The sequence below is a fragment of the Puma concolor genome, chromosome B1 (genome assembly GCF_028749965.1).
Source record: "Puma concolor isolate L17-30 chromosome B1, mPumCon1.1.hap2, whole genome shotgun sequence".
Classification (NCBI taxonomy): domain Eukaryota; kingdom Metazoa; phylum Chordata; class Mammalia; order Carnivora; family Felidae; genus Puma; species Puma concolor.
In genome coordinates this window covers 39,527,234-39,551,861 of record NC_141670.1, presented here as the reverse complement: position 1 = coordinate 39,551,861, position 24,628 = coordinate 39,527,234, and the positions used below count along the sequence as shown (strand labels likewise).

Sequence of the window (24,628 nt, the reverse complement as noted above, 5' to 3'; positions counted from 1 at the left end):
TTATTATCTATTTTTAAATGCAGAATAAATCCTAACAAACATATTTTATTTTGTCTCCAGTCTGCTTAGTGAAACTTTGATATCTAAAAAAATTATGTTGGAATTATAAGAACAATTAACACAATGTTTGCTAAAAAGATATTCCAAAATGGGTCTGGAATAGACTTAAGTCTAGGAATTGTTTTATAATGAGTCTTACCAATGTAAGCCTGGACTGCCATTCTGTTAATAGTCAGTGTTCTTATTTTATCTAAGCAAATGATTGTTGCATTTCCTGTAGTTTCAAAAGCTTCCAAGTGTCTTACTAAGTTATTCTCTTTTGTTATTTTCTTTACAGAATAAGCCAAGGAGAGAGGGAGTGCATGTGGAAGGTTTTTTGGGACAGCCAACATCAAGACTGTTATCCCAATAATGGAAAACTGAACAATACATTCTGTGTAACGTATTACACAGACTGCAGTGTAGTCTAAAGTCCACTTGTGCTCCCCAATTCCAAAGTCCATAGTACAAAGTTTGTCATTAAGAAAAGTGAGAAGAGCCATTAGTGAACCATACTTGCCATTTGTGTTACAGATACCTGAAAGCTTGCCTTATAGAATCAACTACTCTTTGGCACTAGTAATGTCTGAAATCTGCCACATTTTGTCTTTGCTGTCTTGAGCTGTTTTGCCCTCTCTTGTTCTATGAGAATCTGTTTTCTTTACATGATCTTTGTCCGTTGTTTCAAAAGTCAGCAAAGACAAGAAGGCTGCTTTCAAGGTAGGGCCAACTGTGGTCAACTAGGACCCAGACTGCAGGATGGGGTCACTGGTCAGTGCCCTCACTCCTACTGTCTGGTGAGGACAGTCTCCTCCATCTTGAGGTGGTACTGGAGGATCAGCAGCTGGTCCACAGAAGTAGACCTTGCTGATGCACTTCTCAAGGCTACAGAGCTGCTCCTCCTTGCTCTCTGGTTGGTGGAGGTGTCACCTGCACCATGTGGAGCACCCTCCTCAATCTTCATGCTCTGGAATAGCTGACAAACCTGCTTCCAAGCCCAAGCCACATGTACCCCCTCTCCATGTGCCTGCACCACTGGCTCACTGTGGGGCCCATTTAATTTCCTTCCCCTTTTTTTCCAGTGGGCACTCAAGCTCTGGCCAGAAGATTCACCTGTGCCTTTTTCCTGCACCCCAGCTACTCCCACAGAAGTTAAAAGGGGCCCCTCTCCCAATTCCAGATCTCACCTCCCCAGCTCCCACTGCAATGCCAAGTCCTTCAGTCACACATAGGCAGGCTCTCAGAATGCCTCAAAGACCACAAACACCCAAATGAGAACAAGCAGAGGTTATTTATTCAGAGCTTGCTTTGGCAGGGAAGTCAGCCACTGTTATGCCCGTGTCAGAGACTCAGGGCAGGCAAGGAGTGGGAAGTCTTTATAGTGGAAAACAAGGAGCACTTCAGGTAGGCCCTGTTGACATGGGGAAACTGGAGGCAAACACTCCATGTGATTGGATGGAAACAATAATTGGCTTTCTCTGGTTGGTTCTGAGTTGGAAGCATTGGTGCAGACAGGGCAAACATTAGGGGAGCTTGCATTTGTTGATCAAATCCTGACCATTTTGTTCTGGTTGCTGCAGAGATTGTGGGTCTGTGTTCTATTTTTATGTAAGGTTTGGCCATGATCCCTTTGGATATTGTCTCCCACCAATCATCCCCTCTACTTCCTTTGACCACCTTTCCAAGTGAAAGCTGTCATTGGGAATTTTTAGGAGGAACTGACCTTCCAGGGTGCTGGGGTTTAGCATTTTTCCTGAGAGAAACTGCCCCAAATGCAGCCTGTGCCCAGCACTATGTCTTTTAGTCCTTCAGCTCTGTGAATCAGATGGGTAGCTGAGATCTTTGATTTTTGAAATTGTGAAACTTGGGGTGCATGGGTGGCTCAGTCAGTTAAGCATCCAACTTCGATTCAGGTCATGATCTCATGGTTTGTGAGTTGGAGCCCTGTGTCAGGCTCTGTGCTGAGAGCTCAGGGCCTGGAGCCTGCTTCAGATTCTGTATCTCCCTCTCTCTCTGCCCCTCCCCTGCTCTCTCTCTCTCTCTCTGTCAAATATAAATAAAAAACATTTAAACAAATTTTAAAAAATAAAATAAAATTGTGAATCTAGACCACCTCCTTTAGTTCTACTGCAGTGCAGCCAGTGGTTACAAAAAACCAAATATTTTCTGTATATTCATCAAATTCTCATGAATAGTAACCAAAAGACAGTATATACAACATTCAAGGTTCTCCATTACACAGTGGATGAGGTAGGGTGTGGTGGATATTCTGTGGCCACAAACTTGGTATTAATCTAGTTTGGATATTGATGTATCCTTCAAATTCATTTTTGTTATGGCCTTTTTTTCTGTGTCTGAATTATCACCAAGGTGTAGGGAAATACCCAGAGCTTTGGAGCATCTTGCAAAATCTTCTATCAATGAAGAATAATGTTTTGTCTTCATCTTTACTCTCTCCCCACATCTAGTTAGCAGCAATTGAACAGTCAACTGGTGATTAATTGGATGCTATTTAGTTTGTTCTGTCAGCTGTTTATTAATCTGTAACTTCCTGTTAAGATGCAGGGTGTGCTTTTTAAAGAAACCTTACACAGCATAAGTTTTATTTTGGGACTGGCTGTACTGATATATAAAGAGGATCTGTGAGAGTTACTTCATCCTGTAAGCTATTTTCTTTCAGCAAGGTTTTGTGGGCACTCACCACATGGTTCAGTGCACTGTAGTGTATGAATGAATGAGATAGTCTCAGTTTCCAGAAGTTTACCATATACTCCAGGGAGACCAGTGTGATAAAGCGTGGTAAGTACAACCATAGATGTGCAAAGTATGGTGTGATGGGAAGGAGGAGCTAGAACATTCTAGGGGAAGAAAGCAGTGAGAAAGTTTTTAAAGAAGAAGCTCTAAAAGGCAATCAAGGAAAGATTTTTAGCAAGGTGTCGCATTTTAGTGACAATGTAGAGAGATAGATTGGACAAGGAAGAACTTGAAACTAGAGAAATTATTTGAAGATTATTTAAGAGGCTATTGCAATGATTTAGGCAAGAGATGGTAAAAGCCTAACTGAAGACAGAAAGGGAGTACGGAGGAAAGATTTGAAAGAATGTTTACAGTGGAGTGGGACAGTGGGAAGTGAGGAAAAAAGAGTTGAGAGAAGGTTTTTGTTTTAGAGCACTTGGAAAATAGTACTGCCATTAAATGGAATGGAAAAGCAGGTGAGCTGGGTGAGGGTTATCAAAACAATGGGTTGACTTTTGGGCCTGTTGAAATTTAGGTGCCATGTGGGGACATCATTCATTCATTGGAAATCCAAGTTTGAAGTCTGAGACAGAGGTCTGGACTGGAAATACAAGATGTGAGTGACATAACAATTTGGAAACATGATTCTATTAAAAACAGATTGTGTTTTCTGTTTATGGCACTGGACAACTGACTAGTACTTCAAAAATATAGTTTATTTTAAGATACAGTTTTCTATAGAAATGTAGGTAATAGAAATTCTAGATCATATTTTTTTTCTCTAATGGTGTCAGTTTTTATGTCAGGGATTGGGCATACATGAGTGGGGGAAGAGGGCAGTACAAACTGAATACAATCTGCAAATTGAACTTGGAGGTGTTAACATTGATATTAAAAGTGTTGCTTGCCTTTTCAGTATTAGAGATTTAAAAACACTCTGAAAAGTATGGAAAACTGTATACTTTCATTTAATCTTGGAATGCTGTAATATGTTCTTTACCAACAGTGCTTTACTAGTTCTTGGGATTTGGAAAACTGAAGCCTCTCATCTTTTACTATCCAAAGTGGAATTTTCAGGAATACCTTTTTGTAAAATTGTCCTTTGTATCCAGGAATCTAACCTAACCCTAAACTTAACTCTAACCCTAAATTGTAGCCTTAACCCTAACTCTAGTCCCAAACCCAACCCCAAGTGTAACACTAATTCTAGCAGGAATCTACGTTTGTACACCTAGATCTATACCTCATCTTCAACTGAGCCCTTTACCCTAACACTAACCACCAACCTAACTGTAACCCCAACTGGGTACCTATTTCTTCTCACTAACCCTAACTATAACCTAGTGTTTTTAGGGATAAGCCTCTTGGGGGAAATGTTCTTCATGTCTCTAGTAATTAGATAATCAAAACTGACAAATGAATTTCAGAGTAAATGAGTAATTTATAAGCAGATCATCAGACCATCTTTAACAACATATCATTATTAGGTAACCTGAGCTTTCTGATAAAGATATCCAAAGATCTGGGTATTATTCCCAGATGTCTATAAGACATTCTTGCTTCTGTTCTCTGATTTCAGAATGTGTATTTTACATTCACCTAACAGTGACTGTGAAAGTTCAGTGAATATTTCTGAAAGGCAAGATCCAAATTAAGGGTACATTTTCACAGTCTTCACAAAGGTGTATACTAACCTTGCTCCCAGTCTTCTAGAACTCCCCAAAGTGTAAGACTGTCCTCCTCCAGATGACTTACAGAAAGCTGGGGCTCTTTCATTTATATCCAAATCCCAATGTGAACCATAACTAGACCTTACCAGCTATAACTCCTCTCGATTAGACTAGCAGCATTAAGACGGTGCGCGGTGATACGCTCCGGGGATTATAGAAGTAATATAAGATACTGTATTGCATTCAGAGACTTTACAGCCAAGCTGAGGAAAAATGATTAACAAATATAAAATGATGAGAGAATATGACGACAGAACATAATTCAGTGCTATATTATTTGGTACAGACCTGGATACCAAAGTGTTTCAAAGTGTAGACAATACTTTCTCTTATCTATATAGCACTTGGCAGCTTACCAAAACTTTGTAACACACATTCAATCCTTCTTAGGATCCTGGGATGTTGATGGAGGGCAGGTATTAGTATAATTGTTCATATTTCTGTATGTAGAAATAGGCTCAGAGGAGTTAATTATGTCCCCTCAACTATTCCAGCAAAATCAGCAAAGCAGAGTTTTGAATGTAAGTTGGCCAACTTCAAATCCAATGGGAATGCAAGTTGGTCAGATCCAATGAGAAACTCATTCTATTTCATGGAGCAAATGAGACCTGAACTGGGCCTTGGGGTATTGAGTAAAATTTGAAGAGATGAAAGGAAACCAGAGTATTCTGAATAGGGTAAATACTATAAGGAGAAGGCAAGAAGCCAAGAATGGGAAAGTGAACAGAGAAGGGAATGGATGAGGTAAGATTGGTTGCAGGAATTGGGGCTTTGAGAGCCAAGCAAAGGGTTTTATATTACATGTCGAGTTTCACTAAGAAGTCAATGAGCTAGATAATGGCATAAAGAAATATCCACCTGGTAAATGTGCAGGTGTACAGGCAAGAGTAGAACAGGGAGGTTCCTGAGGCAGGAAGGCCATTTAGGTGGCTTTGCGGTGTGGTTATAAGGGCCTGAATAGGGTAGCAACAGTTAGTATCAAATTAAAATAAATGGGTTAAAAAAAGACAATTCAAAATGATAGACTTAGTGTTTGAACTTGAGAGATGAAGACAGTGAAAAAAGTCAAAAAATTCCAAATTTCAAATAACTAGTTTTGTGACTTCAGGCAAGTCATATGATCTCTCTGGGCCCCTCATCTGAAGAAAATGTCATGGCAGGATGTGAGAGCAACCCTCACATCACATGTGACTGAAACTTGTTATATATGTAGAACTATTGGATTAATCAGTTGCTTTAATAAAGAGGGAAAAATTTTAAGTGTCTAGAAAGATATTTTCAATAACATTATTTAAAATAATGAAAAATTGGGAAATATCTAAATGTTCTACAAAGGAGGAAGAAGCAAACAAATTATGACTATTATGTGGAAATGAAAATCACTTTTGAAAAACATAGAAACACAAATATTCAAAATATAAAGATAGGTAGAGAAAACAGGACACAATATTATCTGAACATTATTAAAAAATAAACATATTTTCTAAGGACTGGAACAAACCACTAAGAGTGATTTTCTGTGGCTGATGGTAATATGGCTGATTTGTATTATCACTTTTGTACTTTGTACTTTTCTGGGTCTTCCAAATTTTGTACAATGAGGCTTTTTTCTTTTATACTAAGAAAAAGTATTAAGCAAAAAAGAAAAAGAAATGAGATCAGCTACTACTGTTTAAAATCTTTAGATGTGTTGTGTCCCTTGTAACTGTTTAAGAATAAAATATATAATAGGTACATCCTTCTCTATTTGACTTGGAAAATATCAGTGGAGTAGAGTAGATTTGGAGAAATGGCAGAGATGAAGAGGTGACCATAGGAAAAAGGGAATAGAGCTGAAGAAGATTGAAGTACTGCAAAAGCAGAGCAGAGATGTATGCCTTTACTGGAAGAAAATCAGAACACTTCTCTGCAAGGCAGTTTGACCTTTGGAAAATGCTTACAGCTCAAATAAATACAGAAGCAACTCCGGAAGTATGCAAGAATGCAGTATGTCACAACTACAAACAGTGTTGCATTGTACAAAGTTTTTCATTAGGTTTGATAACCTCAAGGAGACCTTTGCCAGGATTCTTCTTGGTTTTCCACTATGACTATAAAATGTTTTCATTGACTGTGCATTCAGACATAAGTGGAAATGGACTATCCAGTGACATTATGAAACGTATGTTTTGAGAATTTTTAATGAACATTTGTATAACTAAACAAAATATTTCTAGGAGAGGAAATAAGAACACAAATGTGGCCTTGAAGAATATAATTGAAAACCAGTAGAATAATTCTTAGAATCTTGATATTGACACTGATCCATGATAGTTCTTGGCTTTGTGCTCAGTTAACAGGACATGACAGGGTTGCTTATGTGAGGCAATATGAAGTGGTAAAATGGTCTTTGACTCAAACTTTTCTTCTAAATATGTTATTTCACATGACCTTGTACTATCACTTAAATCAAAAACCATGGAATTTTCAATAGGTAGATAAGTTTCTCACAGTTGGAACCCTCCTTTTTGTTTATCTTGGAATTTATTTTACATTTACCTATGTGATATTGTTTTCACCAAATATGTTCTACTAAAATTCAGGGAACTCTCTCAAAATATTGTTTCTTCTCCCTGCCATTTACATTGGCCTTACCATGTTTCCCATCACTATCTGTTCTGAATGTCACTCTGCCATATCACAGGTGAAGCACACTAGAGTCTGTCAGGGAGAGGTTCAGAGTTCTCTAAATACAAAGGTCCCCAAACCCCAATAAATACCAAACCTGAAAAGGGTCAGAATGCAACCTCTGTCTGGTTTTCTTTAGGATCAGCTTGTTACTAGACTTTGGGTAGACTCACATATGCTAATTGTCTTGGCTGTGTTCACATTTGTAAAAATAGCACAAGAGAAAATTGATGAACATAGCAAACAGTGGAAGAACTTGCCCACCAACTCTTGCCATCTCTCAGTATTTGTGATTCTTGCACTTATTCTTGTGATATTTGCCAAGTGGACAAAACTGCTTCATATAGCGATGAAAGGGCTTCTCCAGTTGTAAGTCATTTGTCTATATAGGTTGTCAAAGTAAATATTGTAAGATCATTTGCTTATGGTATCACTGTAGATGATGCTAGAAACATTAGGAAAACAAAAATTTCACATCAATATTACTTTTCAAAAACTGAACCTCATTAGAATATTTTGCCTCATTTAGAATATCTTTAAAATGCATTGCAGGAGGAAGATAAACACTGTTGGGAAGGAAGAGTAGAGGATAATAACAGAATGGGAACTTCATACCTTTACTTAGAAAAATGAAATAATTGGGCCTGAGATGGCTTTTCTATTGTAGCCCTCTCACTCTGCATTCTTACTTGAATGACTGTCAAAATAAACTACAAGTTATCACACCGTATATAATCAGTGTGACATCTGGGGCTCCATAAGAGGCCACTGTTTCTCTAACTTTAGCTAACCAGTGCACTTCCTGTAGCGTGCTTTGGGTTAATTGTCAGAGCCAAAGGGTCTGATTACCCTCTGGCTCCTTTTAGAATCACCCTCTCTCTCTCTCAGCTAGCAGAAGTGGCCAGTGCTGCACTTACATTAATCCAGCATCGAAAAAACCTATTCTTTTGACAAACAGAAAGAAGCAAAGAGCTAATGGGGTAGCCACGTCTATTTGAAGAAGCTTTTAAATAATTTTGTAATTGATGATTCCTGATTGCTTGATATATGTATATTTTACACATTTTCCTTGACAATTAAGCGAATATTGTGTAGTTTTCATCATGGACTGAAGTGTAGAAGAGAAGGAGAATGAGAAAGAAAGTATTTTTGAGATTTTACAGACAGAACAACTGGGATTTTCACCCTTTTGTGGAGTTCCAAAGTCACTCACACCAGACAGCTTAACTGAATGCATTTTATATTTTAAGTTTCAGACACAACCTCAAAGCAAAGAGGAACCTCTTCAAGGACCTAACAAGAAACAAGCCTGGTAAGTCACTGTCTCACACAGAAAGTTTTGTGTGAAGCAAAACACTAGTAAGAATATATTTTAGGAGGAAATGTTGGGTCCTTAAAACAAGTCTATCCTTTTTATAACCATGACCGTGTAGAGATAATTCTCACGTGGTGGGAGAGGCAATTTGGGGTATTTTGTCAGGCTGCTTTGTGTTATGTTTTCCTTTGGAGGAAAGAGGGTCAGAAAAATATTCTTGGCTCTACCATTTAAATCTGGTCTAGCATAAAGTCACATTGTCAGTGGTTGGGTGGTTGAAGCAGTGAATCATGCTTTTCTTTGAGTATATTTTGAAATATTGACTGGTTGGATCTGCAGAGTTTGCATGAACATAAACTGAGGCATGATTTTTTTTTTTTTTTGGAAAACTCAAGCCTATCCTGATTTTAGGAGATCTCATTCCATTTTTAAAAAAAACTTTGATTTTTGACCTTTATTTAATAATATCTTTAGTGTGGAAGAGGTGAAACCATAACCAGAGCATTGAGTTGATGACAAAGAATTTATAAATAAAATTGTAACAGCAAAAATATTAGAATAATATATCATGTGTTTCCACAGAAAACCTGGACATTTAAACTTAAAAAAACAGAGGCAGAAAAGACAACATTTTACTCTCTATTAGTCCATAAAAATTGCCTTTATTTTTGTAACCAGACCTGCTAAATTGGCCTTTATACGGTCCTTTGCTCTCATGAAGCAAGTGGGGAAATATCTACATGTGAAATCGTTGCAGTTTATTAAATGTCAAAGAGAAACTTGTTAACCAGACATATCAGATAACCAACTGCCCAGTGCAGAGCAGTTGCCTAGCACAGGAAATTCAATGTTCCCTTTAAGGACAACTGATGACCACACAAAATGCACAGTTTATAAATAATTAGGAAAAAAGATTAGAAAGTGTGTCACTCATGTTATGCTATATGTTTCCCAAAAGAATAAATATTACCATTTGTGTCGTTAATAAGCATGATTAAGCATCAGTGTGTTAGAAACTGTGAATACAATTTCAGCCTAATTCCATAATCTTGGTTAGATAAATGGGCAAGATAGAAGCATAGGAGTGAGATTTCAAGGACAAGCTTTGGGAGAGGGGAGTCCAGAGTGTGTTTGATGTACTTTTTGTGGATATGGACTGAAAAGATCAGTTTCCCAAGAAGCACTCCTGCAGTTAGGAGATGGGATTTTTTTCCCTTCTCTGTCCTGGGAATTTCACTTCCCTGAGATGAGGGAAGGAATGGAGGCTTCTCAGTATCTTTTCTGGATGCTCTCTCTTTGTATGAAAAGTAGGAAATTAAATCCCCATGAAGGATTCTGGCCAAGTTAGAAAAACCCTCAGGAGATCTATGGGATTCTAGAGGCTTCATCCCTGGGTAAGGGTAAGAAGGCCTACCTGACATGAACCCCTGCAATTTTATGCAGAATTGCTGGTGAAAGAACCACTCCTTTGCATAAGAAGAACATTTGAAGAAAAGCACTTGCACAAGCAGAAGGGACAAAGGTCTTTGAACTATAGCTGCCTTTGAAGCTAGGGCTTCCACTACTCTAACACTACACTCCATATCTCAGGATATTCATGAAAAGAACAGTCTCAATTCAAGACCTCTCAGTTTGAGCTTTGTATAGGGTGTCTGTGTATGGAGGGAGAGAAGACAAAATACTTCCTGCCCTTTGCAAATAAATACAGTCAGGCAGTGAAATTTAAGAATGCTATAATTGGGCTAGTCTTGCCCAAGCAATGACAGAAAGGGTTTTGGTCATGAGAGAAAACAAGGCTTATTGGGGTGGCCGCTGATTTCAATCCAGGAGCAGGGAGAAGACTTAAGTGGAGAATCAGAATACTAGAACACTAAGATCACAGTAATAGAGGGATGTACTTCTAAGGATCAAGGCAAAGAGAGAAATTGGAAGCTAGAAGTAAAGTTGATGATGACTTAAAAGCAGAATAGGGCAGGTTGAAAGGAAGGAATTGTGATGAATGACTCTGAACTGGTTCTGCTAACAGAGAGTTCACTGATGTGCATTGATGTGGTGGCCTAAAGGTGGTCCAACAGATCAGGCAAACTCTCCTCCTCACACTGTGGGAAAGCAAACTCTGGCTAAAATCTTATATGGTGGACTAAAAGTTACCTTAAGAAATCTATTCCATCTCCCTCATTTCATACACATGGAAAGTGAAGCCCAGAGATTATCTTGTGGTCTACCTAACCCAGAGCCATACAGAGAAGGAAATCCTGAGAAATGTGGTTCTCTCTTAGCTAAACTGACATGGTTCAAAGTCACCAAGATGTCTAATGGACTTCTCAAACTTGGCACTACCCTTAAATCTTCTTTGTCTGCAAACATTCTCCATTAATGGCATCTCTAACCTTCCCCAAACTTCAGAGTCATTCTTGATGTTCTTTTTCTGTCACACCTTGCATTCAATGTTTCAGTGAGTTTAGTCAACTCTGCCTTCAAAAGTATCCAGAATCTGACCATTTGCTTCAAGCCACCATAGTTTCCCACCTGGATGATTGAAGTAAGTGTGTCTGCTTCATCACATGTCCCTCCCTGTATATTTTCAACACAACAGCCAGAATGACCATTTTTAAAGCATAAGTCAGGTCACATTATACTGTTGCACACACACACACACACACACACACACACACACACACACCCTTCCAATGGCTCCTTGTTTCACTTGGAGTAAAAAACAGTCCTGCCAATAAATGACCTCCCCACGATCATCTATCTTACATCATCTCTTCCTAATGTGGTCTCCTTATAGTTCTTCAAATACATCAGGCACATTCCTACCTCAGGGTTCTCATGCTGACTGCTTTATCTGACTGGAACACGTTTCTCCAGATGTTGACATAGTTTCTCATCTACTTCAAGTCCTTCCTTAAATAACACCTCAGCAATACCTACTTTAGCCATCCTATCTAAAATTACAATCTCCTGTCTCCATCACCACCCTACTTATTTCTATTTCCTAACTAGCTGTGTTTTCAGTACCAATTATTACATTCTAAGATATGCTTTGTGTAGTATTACATTTATTGTCTGCCTCCCCTGATGAGAATACAAGCCCAACAAGGACAAGGTTTTGACTGTTTGCTTATGTGCCTCGGGCTCTAACCCTTAAACAGAGTAGCTACTCCATAAATATTTGTTGTATGAACTGAATGTTATTTGTCTATGCATCTCCCTAATTGGAGGAGGGTAGATCTTTATTTAAAAAGTTATGTTATATATTTCTCCATTTTTAGGAAGCACTCTTTCTATGTCATTCTAGGAAATTTCTACAGAAAAGATAAACTCCCCCATTATTTTAGAGGCTTCAATCATAAGCATCTTCTTTTATCACCTAACTAAATTTTAGCTACAAAAGTTTTCATCCCTGGGGCACTGGGGTGGCTCAGTTGGTTAAGCATCTGACTCTTGATTTCAGCTCAGCTCATGATGTCACAGTCATGAAATAGAGCCCTGCATCAGGCTCCGTGCTGGGTGTGGAGTCTACTTGAGATCCTCTCTTTCCCTCTCTTGCTGCCCCTCCCCCACTCCCGTGTGTGTGTGTGTGTGTGTGTGTGTGTGTGTGTGTGTGTGTGTGACAGAGATGGGGGGAGGGAGGGAGAGGGAGAGAGAGAAGGAGAGAGAGAGAGAATGCATGTGTGCTCTCTCTCTGTCAAAATAAATAAATCAACATTTTAATTTTTTTAATGTTTATTTATTTTTGAGAGAGAGAGAGACTGAGTGTGAGCAGGGTAGGGGAAGAGAGAGAGAGAGAGGGAGAGAGAGAGAGAGAGAGACATAGAATCTCAAAGAGGCTCGAAGCCCTGAGCTGTCAGCACAGAGCTTGATGTGGGGCTTGAACTCACAAGCTGCAAGATCATGACCTGAGCTGATGTAGGACGCTCAACTGACTGAGCCACCCAGGTGCCCCAATAAATCAACTTAAAAAAAAACTTTTCATCCCTTTTTGTCACCCTGGAAGCATGTACATATTAGAAACATACAGATCTTGGGTCACACTTCCCCAGCTGTTTTCTTCTTAGTGTTGTGTTCTGGATCCTTTGACCTAATTTATAGCTTCTATAGTTTCCAGCCCTTGAGAGAGGTTTTAAAGTGGGGAAAAGAAGTTATGTGCAGGAGAAACATGATACTGTTCCCTTTTGCTGCAACAGAGAAGTCTGAAGGAAGAGAAAAACCACTGTTCAATGGGAGGAGATGTTCCTAGAAAGTGAGACAGGTGCTAATGATCCTTGCAATGGTCACAAAACTCAGAAACGATATTCTCTGGTAGCAGAAAGCAGAAGCAGGAAAGGTTTATTCAGGGAGAGTTTGCAGCTTGGAATGAAATGCTATTAACCCTTAAAAAATAACATGTGCCTGTCATGGGTGTCCTGCATCATGTTGTACTTGACTGACATATGTGACTTCCCCTAACTAGACTGAATTCCACTCCAGAGCTGGGATGATGGGTTTTCCTTCTCACCGTCCAGTGCTTGGCCTGGTACCGGAGGCCCAGGGGCAGCTGAATGAACCAAGCTGGGTGAACTGTGAATGAATAAAATGTCTCCTTGATTAGCATTAGGAAAGAAAAAACCATTATTTATGTGTATGTGGCATTCAACTGGGAAAGGGAAGGAGGGTGAAGAGGGAAACTAGCATTTTTTGACAGCTTACTATGGAATTTATGTAAAGTAACTTGTATGGTGCCTTTGGCACACCTGGCATTCATTATATGGTAGCTGTTTTTAATTTAATTTATACTGACTTCATGAGGTGGATGTTATGACCCCTTTTTGCCAAGTGAAGGATCTTCGACTCAGAGAGGTTGTAGACGTTAGAGTCACTTAACTAGTGGTGGAGCAAGGATTCAATCCCAAGACCAGGTACTTTCCCTGATCCTATTGCTTCACCATGACCTTCAAGAAGGACCCCAGGAGCATAATGCAGATGTATATATGCATATGTGTGGGCATAATTCACCATACGCATGGACAGGAAACTGGCAAAAACTCATCCCTGGTGCCTCTTCAGTTCTTTTTACAACCCAGCTGCTGAGCCCTTTGCCTTATTCCTGGATACGCATTCAGTGACTCATATTTTCAGATGTCTTTACTCTCAGCAACCATCATTCCATTATTCACCCTCTCTGAGTTTCAATCTTCTCATCTTTAAAATTAAAATGATTATACCCCCATATGGATTCATTATGAAGATTAAGTGAGAATAAAAGCCAACATTTATTGAGTGCTTGCTATACACCAGACACTGTTCTAAGCACATTATATGGATTAATTTATTAATTCCCACAACTATCCTATGAAGTAACTATAATTGCTATCATTGTGATCATTTAATGAGTGAAGAAGCTGAATATCAGAGATTAAATGACCTGCCCAAGGTGACCCAACTAACAGCAAAGATTCAAACCTGGGCAGTCTGACTGAAATGGCCCTTGTGCCATTTCACCTATGCTGTCTCAATTTACAAAACAAAGATAATATATAAAATAATAAATAATATTAAAATAATAAGATGATAATAAAAATACCCATCATTTACTAAATGGCAATTTGTGCAAAACAATATGCTTGCTCGCCTACATTGGTCCCTACACTGTAGGCCTTCAGCACTTCACAGAGTTATTATAAGGATAAATAACATGACAAGTGCCCACACATAATAGAGGATGAATAAATATTGTCTGGTTTCCACCCGGAGATAACCAGTATTAATATCTTTATATAGAAACTTCTAGACATTATTTATACCTATTTACAAATAACGAAATAAATGTGAATTATTTTGTACATCCTGGGTTTTTTCTACTTTCCAAAATATCATGAACATCTTTCCATGTCAATAAATATTCATTAACAACATGCTTTCTTAGTGAGTTTGATAATCACTCCCAAGTCAGAAAATACTAGTTTTCAAAATCTTAGATATTGCAATGGTTTGTGACCCTCTTTGCCTTTCTAAATATATTTTAGATTATTATTTTTTTAATGTTTATTTACTTTTGAGAGAGAGAGAGGGAGATCATGCACGCACAAGCAGGGGAGGGGCAGAGAAGAGGGAGACACAGAATCCAAAGCAGGCTCCAGGCTCTGAACTGTCAGCACATGGGGCTCAAACTCACGGACCTCAAGATCATGACCTGAGCTGAAGCTGGACACTTAACCAACTGAGCCACCCAGGAATTCCTAGATTATTTTGTTTTTAAGTAAGGTTCTGCATCATGAGTTGTTAATTTTCAAAGTGAATGGGTTATTTTATATTTTTCTTTCAAGAATTGAATTTTTAAAAATTTACATGAAGTCTTTAGTTAGTTTCTTTTGAAACACTTAAATGTAATCAGTAGACATTCACAGGGAAAAAAAATCCCCACCATTCAAGTGACAGACCACATGCTTGAGCTTCCAAAGCTGTTTGATTTCTTCTTAGGTGTGCTCCTGTAGATAGCACACCTATAGTTTGAATGAGACATGTACTTTCTGAGACATGTTCTTTTACAGTGTACCATGCAATCCCCACTTATGAAAGTTTCATTTCCTACTCCCTGCACTCCAAAGACTGTATAATCTGCACAATGTAGTAAAATGCTACAATATTTTATTTTTACAAAATTTTATAACTATTATAAAAAAGCAGACTATCACTCACACGGTTTTACTGGAGCCATACTTCAGGCAAGTTCATGAATGATATGATCTCAATATTTTGTTGGATGAAACATCAGCATAAACTGATAGTTTAGAATTTGAGGAATCTATTTAGGAGATGATAGCAAACAAAGTCCCTCTGTAGCTTAAACCTCATATTTAGCATTACATTTTTTTCTTTCCCATATACATACATATGTCTGAAGTTTTGATAGCAAATTTTTAGCTGGCCACAATCTCTGCTCACTTTTAAACAAGGAGTTTAATATCTTAAACAGTTTTAGCTTTCAAATGACTTCTCTGAGAAAACAAGCAAACAAACAAGCATAGATTTCTTAGGCAGAAAATACAGACCAATCATCAAAATAGATAATCAATGTTTTCTTAATAACTCTTAAAAAGATACTAATAGCAGCTAACATTTTTTAAAATATGAAATTTATTGTCAAATTGGTTTCCATACAACACCCAGTGCTCATCCCAAAAGGTGCCCTCCTCAATACCCATCACTCACCCTCCCCTCCCTCCACCCCCATCAACCCTTAGTTTATTCTCAGTTTTTAAGAGTCTCTTATGTTTGGCTCCCTCCCTCTTTACCCTCTTTTTTTTCCTTCCCCTCCCCCATGGACTTCTGTTAAGTTTCTCAGGATCCACATAAGGGTGAAAACATATGGCATCTCTTTCTCTGTATGACTTATTTCACTTAGCATAACACTCTCCAGTTCCATCCACATTGCTACAAAAGGCCATATTTCATTCTTTCTCATTGCCACATAGTATTCCATTGTGTATATAAACCACAATTTCTTTTTCCATTCATCAGTTGATGGACATTTAGGCTCTTTCCATAATTTGGCTATTGTTGAAAGTGAGCAGCTAACATTTTTATAGGACTTATTTACCGTAGGCACTTTCCTAAGTGTTTTATATACATGTAATTAATTAATATTAATCATATAATTTTCACAACTATCTTATAAGGTAGGGACTTCAAATGACTAGAAATAAAAATGAAGTTGCTTCAATAAATAAATTTTGAGAAATATAAAATTGCTTTAATATACTCATGGGTGAAAATGGGAATAGTCAACAAATTTGATGGTGGGAAAAAAAGGAATGTGTAACAAAATGGTTTAAATTATTTTTTTCTAAAAAGATATTTTAAGGAACTACTGGATAGCTTGGCCAAAAACAGCTTTTGTGTGTTGTTTGAACTTAAAATCTTCAGGAAAAAAAAAAAAGCTTGACATTTAAGAAGTCTCTTAAGGGGCACCTGGGTGGCTTGGTCGGTTGAGCATCTGACTTTGGCCCAGGTCATGATCTCATGGTTCGTGAATTCGAGCCCTGCATTGGGCTCTGTGCTGTCAGCTCAGAGCCTGGAGCCTGCTTCAGATTCTGTGTCTCCCTCCCTCTCTGCCCCATCCCACTCATGCTCTGTCTCTGTCTTAAATAAAACATTAAAAAAAATTAAAAATAAAAGAAGCCTCTTAATCATTTCATGATCTATTTAAGTCAAATTACAATGTTGTACACCTTAAACTTATGCTGTGCTGTATGTCAGTTATATCTCTGTAAAACTGGAAAAGAAAAAAAGAACTCTCTTAGGAGTAAGAGTATCAAAGTTAAGCAAAGAAATATTTGATACAACATACAGTTTGAAAATAAAGAAGGGAGGCATTCAAAGGAAGTTAGTAACTTAATTGCCTGGGCAACTCTTTTATGATAGAACAAAAGAAAGACAAAGGAAAATGTAGTGTATACCATGGGATTTTTGTTGTTGCTGTTTCTTTATTTTGTTCTGCTAACCATAAGGAAGAAAACACTTAGGGTTTGAGAGCAGAGAGGAAGAACAGTAACTTTCTCCTCGAAAAGAAGATTCAGGGAGAGGTCTCCCTCTCTCTCTGCCCCTCCCCTGCTTGCTCTCTATCTTTCTCTCTCTCTCAAAGTAAATAAATAAACATTAAAAAAAGAATAAAGAACTAATAAGCTTTCTTGTCCGGCAAGATTGTTGCATATATAATATATTGTGATATACAAGAATAGATTATATTTCTGATCTTAATAAAAGGCTCAGTGAGTCTTTTCTTAAAGTCAGAACTAGGAAGCTTGAATTCTAGTTCAGAGTATCCAGTACCCAGGTATCCAGTATACGTGGATGTTTGAGTTTCTTTAAATCTTGCTCTTTATCAGCTTATGTGGTTATTCAAGAGTTAATAAATATTTTTCCTCTCTTACTATATTTTTAGAAAAGAATAATTGGCTGGATTATAACTAAGTGTATTACTTCTTAGCTGGAAAGTATGCATTGCTCACCTGTGTATCAACCTCCATCCCTTTTTACCTGTGGCAGCTCAGCTTCTTCATTGGAAACATATAACCAGTGTTCTGTGATATTATGTATATACTTAAAACTTTTGTGATAGCACACATTTTCAGGCTTAATATTTTATAAAGGTTTGTACACATTGGGTCAGTGTCCATATGGTAAGTGAATGTTTTCACATTTCTAATAAAACTGTAGCTTAGAGCTTACTGTTTTCTGAGATTTGTAGGAAACAGCCAGAAAGCAGTGTATGTGACCTGAGATTTGTTTGTTTCCTTTGGCTTGCAGTAGATTTTGGCATCGTGTTCCTCTTTCCTTGGCAGAACCTGGAAATTAGAACCTTGAAAGGGATTTAAGTGCAACACTTGGGGCAGCTTCCCCCTTTTGAGCCAAGCAAGCCAGCCATTGACACCTGAGGTAGGGTTATGACAGGCTTTCTCCACAGTTAGGACTGAAAGAGTCCAAGAGTGAAGATAATAATCACTTTGCCTTGGACCAATGTTACTTTTGTCCCCTATGGGAACAACTGAGATAACCACATCCCATTTTGAGATCTGTCTCAATCAGCTGTGATTTCTCTTTTAGACAAAAGTGGTGCCAATGAATATTACTTCTGCTCCAGCTTGGATATCATTTTTCTCCTTATTTCAAAGTATCATTTTGAAATGATAATGTAATGAGTAGAGGAAGAAGCTTCTTACTTACTTATTTACTTACTTATTTATTTTACAATTTTTCTTTCTTTAATAAGCTTTGGTGCCTAGAGACCAGTGTCCATAACATCTGTATGTAAACTCAGTTTACCCCCATTTTCATCTCCACTAGCCATGTCTGCAGAGAGCCTGGCTTCCTAGCTTATTCAGAAAAGAAGATATGAAGGACAATCATGCCACAATTTCCCTCTTGTCTGCTTCCAAAGTTACCACCATATGTTTACCCATCTTATTCTCCCTCCTATCTTAGAAGAAAAGAAATCCTTCATTTCTTTCCCAAAACCATTTTTTTCATCTTTGCTAATAATCTCTCTTTTTCCCACCTTCTCTGGGATTTATGTTATTAATTTTTGTACTCAATTTCTCTAGTTTTTCCTTTCTCCCTGCCTATAAATGTGTACAAGTGTTAACCTTGCACAAAAGCCTTCTCTAAGGTCACAGTCTCCATCCAATTATCTCCTCTTTCTTCTGCTTTGTTTCATTGCCAACTTCTTGATAGAGTTTTCTACAATCACTGCTTCCTCATCTCTCCTGTGACTTTCAACTTGATTTCCATCCTCATCACTCAACTGAATTTGTCATAGCAAGGATCATCTGTGATCTCAAATCCAATCTCCTTCTGAGTGGTCAGCTAATTGGACCTTACCGCAGCCCTCCCTTCTGAAACTCCTCCCCTGGATTTGTGAACCAGCTCTCTTCTCCTCTTACTAGTCTCACCCTTAAATGTCACCCATGGTTCTGTCCTGGGGTTGATTTTAGTCAGGATTGAGGAGGTGGCTTGGCCATGGCTCCTACTGTGTTCTTTCCAGTGACGCTTTAAGGCATGGATCACTCATTGGTTTCCATTTTCTCTTCTTCCCTATGGGATTACAGAAATTATAATGTTTCAAAAAATCACACTCACATCCAGAAGTTGCTATTTTTGTTTTCCTTCCTGCCTTGCCCTAATAGAGGAAAGAAGATACCTTTGGCAAAGGCCTTGGTCATTCTCTTTGTCATGTTTTGGCTTACTGAAGTGGATCAGAACAAAAGAGGGTCTTTATGAAAATATGTGAAAACTTGGAGCAGATTTTGCGTCTGGACTCTTCAGAATAACTCAAGTGAGCATTTGCACTACATGATGCTACCTTCTGTCCATGTGCCTGTATGAGTCTGGTCTCTCAGTGAAGGACATGGCAGCACATTTCATTCTAGTGAAGAGTCATTGCATAAAGTATTGACGTACAAGTACTGTATCTATTATTTAGAAAATGATGGTATATGTTACAAGTTACACAGTATCTCTTCACTATGAGAAATGTCCAGGAAATCACTCAGTGAAGCTTTCCTGTAGTCTCTGGGTATATTCCCCTTAACAGCTTCTCCAAAGTTAGATGACTCACTTATGCTACAGATTTGTATGTGGACACTGTATTTACTTGCCTACTTCTCATTTCAGCAAAGTCTTTCTTCTTTTTCTACTTTTTTTCTTTTCTGCCCTTCCTTCTTGCTCATGGGACTATTTTACTGGAAACTGTTAAACTCTCCCTCCCCCTAACTGCACATTCAACTTCCTTCTAATGAACAGAGGAAACAGATGACAAAAGTTGTTCACATAGTAAACTGGAAGAGAAAAACTTGTAAAATAGCAAAGAAGTATGAAACATAGTGTAAGATGCATCTCATGACCCCAAGGGAGAAGGAGAGCAGAAAACCTATCACAAAAGCTCTGAGAATTTCCAAGGTCCTCTCTGGCCCCATGGTATCAGTAAAGAGGGAAACTTATGACCCTAGAGAAGTAGTTGAGAGTTTTAAGAGTTTCAAAATTCATTTAATGTTGCATTGTTCACAGGTGTTAATAAAGTTTATTTCTAGCACTCATTACAAGCTCAATGTACTAGGGGTTTTTTTTGAAGGAGGTAAAGATACCGATTTTCTCAGGTTCAAACAGTCACTTGGTTTTCCTTCTTTGACACTTAATTTTTAGAGGAATGTGGACACTTTTGATAATTCTCCAAGGGACATTTATTTACAGTCATTCTTTTAGTTTGTAAAGAATGATCAGAAGACTCTTTTCTTTACCTTATTTTTTAGTTTTGTATATGCTAGATAGTTTCGAGGGTTTACACTGAAATAAAAGCTTTAATTTAAAATGGAAGTGCTTGGGTGGGAAAGGATTGATTATGCTAATGATATTATATATTGTTTGTTCTTTCATTTAATCTCCAAAAATATTTCCATCCATTTATACCCAAACAGAACATTTATTCCTTTGTGTTTAGTTTTGCTTCACATTTCTTTTTGATCAGGGTACTCACTAATTACTGTGGGAGTTTAAACTGCCCAGTCTAATGAAACGCCATCCGGAGTCTTAAACTACATAACATCCATCCTTTTGAATAATCTACAATGTTTGCAACTCAGCTGCAAATTTTTTTTCAGTATCTATTGCTTCTTTAGAAATTGAATGGCAAACAGGAGGGTATCTATCATGTCATAATTCTCTTTCCAGTGGAATGAATCTAGGATTTATGTTTTAGATACATATGAACACAGTTCCAAAATTATCCATCTTGCTGAATAGCAGATGTGAGAACAGACAAAAGAATGTGCAGTTCGGTAGTTTCCTTTTGCTCAATTTATAATGATTTCACTGTAAGCAGTAATAAATAATGAGAATGTTTTTCTCAAACTTTGCCTTGAATCAATTGGAGGGCTTGTTCCATACTGATTGCTAGGCCTCACCTCCAGAGTTTCTGACTCAGTGGTCCTGGGGAAGCCTGAGAATTTGCATTCCTAACAAGTTCCCAGGTGATGCTGATGCTACTTATACAGAGACTGCACTTTGAGAACCACTGCTCTAATTATAATGTTACAACATGAATATTATACATTGGTGATTTAAATTAGTTTCTATTTTTGCTTTGGCATATGCAAGAGACACTAAAAGATTAAATGTGGGAATTTCAATTTTTGATGAAGAACACACACTGAGAAAAAATGTATTTTAAAAACCAACTATTCCCTGTAACCTCAAAAGTATAACACAGTATGTATAAAACACCTGAGACAAAATGAATCACCTTTTTCTCAGTTATTTGCTGCTATGGACAACTCTCTCTGGTTTTGCCTTTGTAAACAGACCATGAGATTTGATGTCAGATGGCTATTGCTGAGGCCAGATCCATTTATATACAAAGCCTGTCTAATCAGCAGTCCACCTACATTTTCAATCCGGGTGGCCTATTTGACATCACAATATTCAATTAATGGTCATCTGCCCTGATGACAGGATTAAATGAGCACATGCTGATCAAGTGTCAGCTGATCAACAGCCAAATCAAGTGTCTTTCTCTGGACACTTTACTTTTGGAATTTAAACACAATTCAAATTCCCCAAGTTACTATTCAGAGAAATGGTGTAAGAGTGCCCCACAATATGTTTTTATTGGTTTTGCCTGACTTTTAAAAAAAATTTAAATGGTTATGATTTTTGAAGACCACCACTCTTCTTCAAACATTCTCTTTTAATATTTAATATGTGCTAATTCAACTTTTTAAAAGCCCAAGTGTCAAAAGAGATAAGAGCTTGAGGAGCTGTGGCAAGCAAAAGCTCACACACTGTAAAAAAGGTGAGCAAAGATGGCCCCACCATAACTGAACCAGGGGTTTGTCTGTGGAAGCCTATCCAACAGAGGCTGGTAGACGCGTGCCACCAGAGGAAGAAAAGCCCCACAGTGCACATGGACTCTGCTTTTATGGGACTGTTAGCTCTGACTATTGTTATGCAGAGGCTTATGAACAATGGAATTGCTTTGAGTATTAAACACACATAGTAGCAGAAGTACCCACATATTTTTCTTTCCAAACATTTGGTCCCCTGTAACATGCAGCTTGGGGCTACAAGAGCTAAACAATCCCTACTGTATAGACCTGGGTCTATGTTAACTAAGTAATCTTAGGGGAAAACCTGGGAAAACAAATCAGTAACATTGCATTTTGTTATGATTGTCAAGCATGTTCTTTCTTTGAGCTGCCTCATCTGGATTGCTTCCCTTCCCCTCTCAAGCAGATATGGAGTGCTGGTGTAACAGCTGCCACCAGGGAGAGGCACAGAGAGCCAGGAAGTCCTTTTAGCCTTTGCCTCTTTCCCTCCCTTCATTTTTGATCCCTATTGTTCTATCTCCTCATTCTCCCTTACACCCTTGCTTCTTCTTCTCATATATAAAATGACTATGAAGTCATAAACTGGTTGTTCAGCTGCATATGAGAAACCTTTATTTTATAGCTATGACTAGAATAGACCTAGTCTGTTATATTTTCCAGCTTATTCAACCTCACCTTTTTCTCTATTTTTTTCTTTATTCTTTTTTCTCAATCTTAAACTGAAGTCTCCTCTAGTTTTCCCACAAAATTCTCAGGTTCTTTTTTCTTTAAGTTTATTTATTTATTTTGAGAAACAGAGAGAAGGCACAAGTTGGGGAGGGGCAGAGAGAGAGGAGAGAGAGAATCCCAAGCAGGCTTTGCACTGTCAGTGCAGAACCTGATGCTGGGCTTGAACTCATGAACCATGAGACCATGACCTTAGCTGAAGTCAGGCACTCAACGGACTTAACCACCCAGACGCCCCCAGGTTCCTTTCTTTATTGCCCAGTGGTGTGTGCTCAAAACAATGTAACTCTTAATACTACTGTCTCCAAAATGTAGCTTAAAAACAGCTATATGCAAACACCACATGCAAAAGCCAATATATATATGATTTTTTATTTATTATTATAATTATTTTTAATGTTTATTTATTTATTTTGAGAGAGAGAGAAAGCATGAACAAACAGGAAGTGCAGAGAGAGGGACAGAGAGAGAGAGAGAGAGAGAGAGAGAGAGAGAGAGATGCCCAAGCAGGCTCTGCAGCTGTCAGCACAGAGCCTGATGTGGGGCTCAAACCCACAAACCATGAGACCATGACCTGAACCAAAACCAAGAGTCAGATGTTTAACCTACTGAGCCACCCAGGCTCCCGCTAGTAGGCATTAAATTATTAATTGATTGATTGTATCTCTGTACTACAAGTTTAATGATGCAAAAACTGAAATATTGTAGCTATATTTTTATGTGTTCTCAGCCAAATGGTTTATTTAGTAAACTGCATTATAACAAAATTTCTTAGGTTTGGCAAAAGGATAAATTATTTACTGCAGGCAGCAGTTGCTTACGTTAAACTTTTTACAAACTTCTCCATCAGAAGCAAGCAGGTAATCTAAAGTCAAGCGATTTTGATAGATAGCATTGTGCATTTTGGTTTGCTGCCTGGCTAGTAAGTTAAGAGCTCTGGCAGTTTTATTGGTTATAATTTTTTATAGCTGCTTGTAGTCTGATTATGTGGTTTAGCATGTAAATGGGAGTGCCGTAGCCCCAGGACCTATCCTCTGCCCAGGTGACAGGGCCATAATATTGGATTATACTCTCAGAGGCCATTTATTATCTTTTTAACTGTCAATTTGTAAGGCACACTGTTGTTTTTTTTTTTTAGTCTCCCTGTCCCCACACACTTGAACCCCCAAAAGTTTCCCTCTAAGTGGGAGCAGGAAGAAAGATGGACAAATAGTTTCCAGCACATATGACCCTGACCAGCCTGAGGGAAGTACTGTATAGGCTGTCCTTCCACATAGCTAGTATAGTCTACCTGGGGCCTGCCATTTGATGGCTGCATTGACATTGTCTCAGGCCTCTCAGAGAGGAGAGAAGTTAGACAAGGGGGCAGGGGGAATCCGGTTCTAGAAGATCTGGGGTCCCCCACCACTGGGTTTGCCAGGCAGTTGAATTACAAAATCTTTGACCTAAGCATGTTAAGTTTTTATTTATTTTTATTTATTTTTATTTTTTAGATATAATTTATTGTCAGATTGGTTTCCATACGCTACCCAGTGCTCATCCCAACAAATGCCCTCCTCCCTGCCCATCACCCACTTTCCCCTTTCCCCCAACCCCTTAGTTTGTTCTCAGTCCTTAAGAGTGTCTTATGGTTTGCCTCCCTCCCTCACTGTAACTTTCCCCCCCTTCCCCTCCCCCATGATCTTCTGTTAAGTTTCTCAGGATCCACATATGAATGAAAACATATGGCATCTGTCTTTCTCTGTATGACTTATTTCACTTAGCATAATACCCTCCAGTTCCATCCATGTTGCTGCAAATGGCCAGATTTCATTCTTTCTCATTGTCAAGTAGTATTCCATTGTATATATAAACCACATCTTCTTTATCCATTCATCAGTTGATGGACATTTAGGCTCTTTCCATAATTTGGCTATTGTTGAAAGTGCTGCTTATAAACATTGGGGTACAATTGCCCCTATGCACCAGCACTCCTATATCCCTTGGGTAAATTCCTAGCAGTGTTATTGCTGGGTCATAGGATAGTTCTATTTTTAATTTTTTGAGGAACC

At 38.2% G+C, this 24,628-nt stretch overlaps 1 protein-coding gene across 7 annotated transcripts in view; it reads left to right on the top strand.

Moving 5' to 3' along the window:
* The first annotated feature begins 2,695 nt into the window (after positions 1-2,695).
* PSD3 (pleckstrin and Sec7 domain containing 3) overlaps positions 2,696-24,628 on the top strand; it is an 810,275-nt gene continuing 788,342 nt past the window's right edge. For 2 of the 7 annotated variants that reach the window (XM_086703517.1, XM_086703519.1), the window contains exon 1: positions 8,058-8,484. The gene's annotated coding sequence lies outside the window, so the exon portion shown is untranslated. Of the gene's footprint in view, positions 2,839-3,310; positions 3,392-8,055; positions 8,485-24,628 lie in introns of those variants that run through there. The other 5 variants (XM_086703521.1, XM_086703518.1, XM_086703515.1 and 2 more) reach the window with 4 other exon arrangements.